The sequence below is a fragment of the Barbus barbus genome (genome assembly GCF_936440315.1).
Source record: "Barbus barbus genome assembly, chromosome: 26".
Lineage (NCBI taxonomy): Eukaryota > Metazoa > Chordata > Actinopteri > Cypriniformes > Cyprinidae > Barbus > Barbus barbus.
This window is the reverse complement of record NC_136754.1, coordinates 4357100-4364342: the sequence shown is the minus strand read 5'-3', so window position 1 is coordinate 4364342 and position 7243 is coordinate 4357100. Positions and strand designations below refer to the sequence as shown.

At 34.4% G+C, this 7243-nt stretch overlaps 1 long non-coding RNA gene across 1 annotated transcript; it reads right to left on the bottom strand.

Moving 5' to 3' along the window:
- Positions 1–1455: 1455 nt before the first annotated feature.
- LOC306846142 lies at positions 1456–3430 on the bottom strand. Its single transcript, XR_013782045.1, has 3 exons — positions 3333–3430; positions 3038–3094; positions 1456–2348 (listed from the first exon to the last, which is right to left on the bottom strand). It is a non-coding gene; the product is annotated as an uncharacterized lncRNA (long non-coding RNA).
- Between the last annotated feature and the right edge of the window lie 3813 nt (positions 3431–7243).

Sequence of the window (7243 nt, the reverse complement as noted above, 5' to 3'; positions counted from 1 at the left end):
AAGATTTTTTATGTTTTATAAAGAGGGTCCTTATGTTCATCAAGGCTGCATTTATTTGATCAAAACTACACTAAAACAGTAATATTGTGAAATATTATTATATTATTGCTTGATATGTTAGATGTCATATTTATGAAAAAAGGTGATAGTAAAGATTTCTATTTTGAATAAATACTATTGTTTTAAACTTTTTATTCATTTTATTTGTTGTTTTTTTATGGCTTTTGGCTTCAGTTGGAGAGACATGTGAACGAGTTGAAAAACATGTTGAAAAATTTTGAATTTTGATAAAAATTGATAGTGTCTTCATACATTGACAAACAGTATGTTCTGCAGAAACAGCTATGCTCTATGCGTCTTTTTTCTGATTTGAAAAATGAGCCGATCAGTTACTCAAAAAGTATAATATGGTACAAGCTTTGTGATCCATTTCAGCACTGCCTATTAGATCAATAGTGATTCATTTGCAAATCTGCCATCACTAGATCTGATTCTAAAGAGCAGACAGAAAACGCATTTTTGATGCCTGAAATATTATAAGGGTAAATGACTCTCGGGTCAGTGTAATCTCCATTGTCAGACAAGAAATTTAACAGTTTGTCACTGGGGTTTGTACCCCAGTAAAAAGGGTCTAGCGATGCCCCTGATTCAGTGGCTCTTGCTCTGTGCATGTGAACCACATTTTAGACATATATTTTATATCCTTTTGGCTTCAGTAGGAGAGACGTGTAAAGGAGTTGAAAAATGTTGAATTTGTCTTCAAATTGACAAACACTGTATGTTTTGCAGAAACGGCTATGCTGTATGCGTTTGCACACCTGTCTTTTTATTTATTTATTTATTTATTATAATTATTAGACATATCACTCTAAAAATGGTGCTAAATAGCACTAAAAGTGGTTCTTTGGCTCGTAATCATATGAACCACTTTAAGTGCTATATAGCACCTATCTTTAAATATGAAAGTGACGTGACATACAGCTAAGTATGGTGACCCATACTTGGAATTCGTGCTCTGCATTTATCCCATCCAAAGTGCACACACACACCGTGAACACACACCCGGAGCAGTGGGCAGCCATTTATGCTGCGGAGCCCGGGGAGCAGTTGTGGGTTCGGTGCCTTGCTCAAGGGCACCTCAGTCGTGGTATTGAGGGTGGAGAGAGTGCTGGACATTCACTCCCCCACCTACAATTCCTGCCGGCCGGAGACTCAAACCCGCAACCTTTGGATTACGAGTCCGAATCTCTAACCATTCCCACTATATAGTGCTATATAGCAGCTTAACCACCCCAAAGAACTGCTGAAGAATCATTACAGGTTCTTTATTGGTACTATATAACATAAATTGGTTCCCCTATGATTACGAGCCAAAGAACCACTTAGCAGTGCTATATAGCACCTCAACTACCACAAAGAACCACTGAATAACTTGTGTGTTGTATTTTTGTATTTACTTCACAAACCACAATCATTTTCAGTGCTAGATATATTTCTACCAAGTGCTTAGCAGTGCACACGATACTACCAGTACTTTTCAGTCTAATAAGAGAAAAGAAAAACTGAAATGGATTTTATTGTCATCCGGCCATTGATCAGCAGCAAGTACATTGCATTTGCCTAATAATAAACTGTTGTCTTTTATGATTTTAAGTGTATGACAGGATCAATTCCTAGGTCAATGGCAAAACAAATATGTTAATAATTTCTCATGCCTGTCCAACAATATTCAAAGGCAAGTAAAAATATGCATACTCTTCTTTGGTGGTGAAAATATGATGTAGATCTTTATTTTGATAGCATCTTTTAAAACAAAAAAAGTTTACAAAGTGCTTTACAGCAGATATATGGAAGAAGAAAAATAAAATCTTCACAATGTTTTAGGTGATGTGCATCTACCTTTCTGTATAGAAATTAAAACGTCTCCTGTTAAAAAACCATAGAAATGGTTTAACTAGCTGTCTTGTTTTAACTAACTGTCTTGTTTTCTTCTTGTTCATTTTGCTTCTCTATGTGAATTCTTTTCCTTTCTTCTTCCTCCTTAAATCGGTTCTCTTTGTAGATTCTCATCTTCTCTTCTTCTCTCATTCTCTGTATATTTCTTTCATTTTCAACTCTTTGGTATTGTTCCTGGAGATCTTGTTTTTCTGCTTGGATTCTGCATCGTTCCTCCGCTGCTTTTTGCGCCTCTCTCGCTCTCTGTAATTCTGCTTGTTGCTGCATTATTCTAAATTCTTCCTGCATTCTGCTTTGTCCCGCCTCAGCTGCTTCAGCTCTCCTACGTTCCCTATATTCACCCGAGTTATCATTTCCCATTTTCAGTCCTTTGAAGATGGAAAGCTGTTATGCTAGGAAAGAGTGAAAAATGTGTTCATTAAAGTATTAGAAATTCGCAAAGTACATTCAAACATATTCATTCAAAAACAAACATCCTGTTAATATGCTGCATGTAAGGGGTGTAAATATCTGCTCCGATGACATTTCTGAAATTTGGCCAAGATTTGCATTGTTCATGGAAGCCCTCTGTGAACTGCATAGTTTTTTTTTTTTACTTTAAAATTCCCATTAAATGAAAAAACATTTTTTTTTTTTTGTTGAAATATTGTTTTCATTTAAAATTTGCAAGTGTTATCTTTTTTAATTCCAAAAGAAATGTTGTAAAGAAAGAAAACTGCAATTAATAAGCCATTTTCTGAGGTCTTTTAAGTGCATGTTTTACTGATCCACATTTGTCGTGAAAGTGATCATGTAATCTGAGATTGCCTCTGCAGCACTTTGAATATTATAACTATAATTGTATTTTTTTTTTCTTATAAACGCATGAATTTTCATTGTGAGATTCATTAATTCCAGCATTTTTAACACCCCTAATTTAAAAGTGTTTTTTTTTTTTCCTTCTCAGAATATAGAAAGTCTGTAAAATAGCACGCTGGGCTGTTTTTTACTGTAAGAATTACTTAAAATATTTGTTCATTTAAATCTGTAATCATACAATAATCCAACCACTAAATGCTATAGTATTTTTCATAAAGTTTACCGTTTACTGATGACTGTTTGTTTCCTCGGGTTTTGCTCAGTTTCTGCCTTCCAAATCCTAAAGGAGACATTGATGCTTGTGTTATGAAAAATTGTTTATATGCCGAATATTCTGTAGTAGTAAACAGATGTTTAGTTGTAAAAGTTGAAGCAGTCCTTATCATTATTAGAGTTATCAAAAATATGGTGTGTGCAACTTACAATACAGTTATCGAAAAACTACAGCCATCAGAGCCTAATTTCTGAAAATACAAAAAAAAGGAAAACATTTTTAAATGACTCTGTCAACAACATACCTGTTTCTTCTTCTTTTTTGTGTCTTGGCTTCTTCAGTTCTCAGGTACAGCTGGTGTGTGTGTATACTACTAGAGCAAGGCACTTTTATACAGTGCTGAGATGTGGCAATGCTGTTATTTGACACAACTGTCACTGATTGGCCAATGAGACTGCAGTGCTGTGGAGGACATGAGAGGTTGGGTATTTTAGCATTTCCTTTCAGATCAATCTTATATTCTTTATTTTAGGTGTGTTAACTGCCAGTTTTAGTATTTGCTAAAAAAAATTACTTTTAACTTTTAATTTAATGTGAATATCAAGCACTATGTTGTCGCAGAGACCATATAATAAGTGTAATGCTTTTCATAATAGCTATAAGTGAAAATACACTGGGGCATTGCAACCAAGGAAATAGTTTTTAAGGAGATAAAAGTGTAGATGGGTTCCCGTGATATTTGTATTTGTTAATATTTTAATATTAACTTGAAGTTCTTCACGTACTAGTGGCATAAGCTCCTCCCACTTTAATCCTCCCACTATAGTTGGCTACTGAGTGTCATGCTTAAAGTTGAAGCTTTGAAAAACCCAGTAGAGGGCGCCAGTCACCTTCAGCCACTGAAATAGACCTCTGAAAACTCTGCTTGAAATTCATCATCAATACATGCAAAAAAAAAAGAAAAGATGCCCAAGCACAAGAGCCCCATAAATGCTGATTATAAGACATTCTCCATCTGACAGCTAAATGAATAAAAAACATTAATCACCAATAATCAACAGTAGTACCAACAGTGTAACATTAGTATCATTTATATACTATTAAGTTGTTATAAATATTTTGAATTAGATTTTATTTTTATATTTTCTGTTTTCGTTTCAATTGTAAAGTTTTGTTAATTTAATTTTGTTTTTGTCATTTTGTTGTTAATATGCCTATATTATTTTTATTAATATTATTCATTAGTTTTAGTGTATTTATTTTTTGTTATTTTAGTCATTTTTGTTTTATTTCAAGTACAAGTATTTATTGATTGATTGATTGATTTATGGGTTTTAGGTTTAGTTAACTATAATAACCCCACCAGCAATACTAACAAATAATAAATTATTCAATTATATATTAGGAAACAAATATACTGACAATAAAAAGCGCCACCAGCCAGAAAAAAAGAGCTGGGTTCAAAGAATCATCATCATCATCAATTTTAAGTAAGTAAGTATGTATTTGTTTATTTATTTATCATTAATATTATTTGTAGTATTATGTAAATGAATTACATTATTAATTAAAGACACATTAACAGGTTGCAAGTGAGAAATATGAATATTAAAAACAGACATGTACAGTTTTGTTAGAGATTTAGTGTCTCATTTTATTGATGACTCAGGTGTGTGTGTGTGTGTGTGTGTGTGTGTGTGAGAGAGAGAGAGAGTTTACAGGGTGGGTCTCCATGCTGTCAGTAGTAGATTTAAAAATATAAATATTAAATATATATTTTTCAGGCAGAAAGCCAAGAGTGTGTGTCTTATAAATTATAGTGAGGATACACCCTTGTGAGTCATTTGCCCTCTAAAACACACACACACACACACACACACACACACACACACACACACACACACAGGGCTGCTTTATAGCCCATCTTGCTTCCATTAGGGCAATTACAGTGTGATGCATCTGAACTAGAACATGATGTCCTGTTTCTGAGCTTTCTGCTTACTCAACAAACACAATGCTGAAATATGGCTTGAGGGCAGACATATCAACATGATAGTGTCCCGACCTCATGTTTCTGAATGGCACAGTGACTGTAGAATTATAGAATTATGATTCTATAAATCATTTTAGAGGAGCAATTTGCATACAGTATGCATAGATGGATGGATAGAGAGAGAGAGAGATGTTTCATTTTCTATAACGTTTGAGGAACACGTTCATGACCCATCCCAACAGTTTTTCAGACTGTGGGACAGTGAGTCCTGTTATATCTGCTGTAGTGTGGTATTCAGTGCCCCTATATCAGCACTAGTGTATCCCATTGCTGCGGGCGAGTTGGCACAGGTTAATTGTACAAAGTGTTGCACTGAGATGCCAACGTATTGTAGGAAATTCAGAGAGTTAACGTAGAACATTGTGATGCCAGTAGCATGTGGGTCGATGGGATTCTTGGTAACACTTCAGCTTTCCTAAGAAAATAAAACAAGTCGCTTTTATAACAGCAATGTTTCAATCAGATAACAGAACATCAAAGCATATCATCATGAAAGATCTCATAAAAAAAAAAAAAGCAAACAATTTAGGTTATACATTGCAGCGCTGTCCACTTCTATTGAATTGTCTTGTTATAGACTTTAGTCAGGGGAACGTCATATTAAATGTTGTAATGAATGAAAACGAGGCTGTGAGGGATAGAAGTACATGTTTAGAAGTAGTGTGTTTAATGGAAAATTGCACTTTTAATGGACATAAATAATAAATAAAAGACAATAAAGATCTTTTCAACAAGGAAGCTTTTATAATGCAAACTGCATCTTGATATCGTTTTTGGTAGTTCAGTCAATGAGTATTTAATTAATGCAGCTGATACTACTTCCAGTTTACACTAGAAATGGAAGGATGAGTCAAGTGCATTGCATTGTGGGATGCAGAACCCAGAGCAATGTTCCCTTTTGTATACTGCACATTTTGGAAACAATTCAGGCATTTCTATGCATACAGAAAAGAAATAGCTGAATACAACCCCCCAAACACAGTCATTGGCCGAACTGAAGGCCACACGTCACAGGGCAGTAAAGAAATGTTTATCCCTCATCTTTGGGTCAATTCAGGTTGTTGAAGACATGTTCAGAATGACATGAAAGAATCTGAAATGAACGTTTCCTAAGCTGTCCCTAGGCATATTACAGCCACCTCTAGCTCTCAAACATCCACGCAATCTTCTTTTGCTTAGATGTGGAGCCTCAGATTACAAAAGGAGGTATTTCTCTTAAGGCAACTTAACTGGTTCTGTGTGTTGTATGATGGCGAGCCCAGACTGGAACCACATTTATTATTACAGTGGATGTTCTAAAGTCTAGATTCTAGAATAATAACGGAACAAGAGAATGTCTCACGTTTTAAGTATGTACAGTATGTTTGTGTAAATCTACTCCTAGGAACAGCCTGCAGCAATTACCTCCAAAACAAAACAGTTGCTACAAAAAAAGGAATGTACTTCTAAGAAAAGTACAAAACGCCCCCTTTAAACAAGTCTGATCAAGTGTGTGTAATGGACTGGTTGGATTCAAGGACGTATCCAAACACTCAACAACTGCTTTAACACTAATCTGAAAATTGTGCTGAATTGTGCTCAATGTCCTTGGTGGTTGTATAAACCCGGTTGGAATATCACACTTCTGTTAGATTCATTGAAAAGAGGACTTCCTCTTGGTAAACTTATTTACAGTAACTCTCTCTTTCTCCATTTGACTGGTTATTTACTTCTTTTATTAGTCTGATAACAGGGTCTTTGAAATTAAAATGTACGGTATGATATGACACAACGAGATTTACCACACTCCCAGGCAGAGCAGGATAGTTTATTTACAAATTGTAATCCGTTAGCTACTGATTCCAAATTACATGACAAAAAATGTAATTAGTAACATAATCCATTACATTACACATTTTAGGTAATATAATAAGACTACTTTTAGATTACTTTTGAACTATCTTGTTTATTACATTGATGTAAATATGATAATCTTGTACCATATACCGTATAAAAATACGAAGAGTAAGAAAATATATTCCTTTTGTTGTTATTCAATTCAATTCAAGTTTATTTGTATAGCGCTTTTTAGGATACAAACCGTTGCAAAGCCGCTCTACAGGAATTTAAGTTCCCACAATATATTTATATATTGCAGAACCTTAATATGTTTGACTTATTGC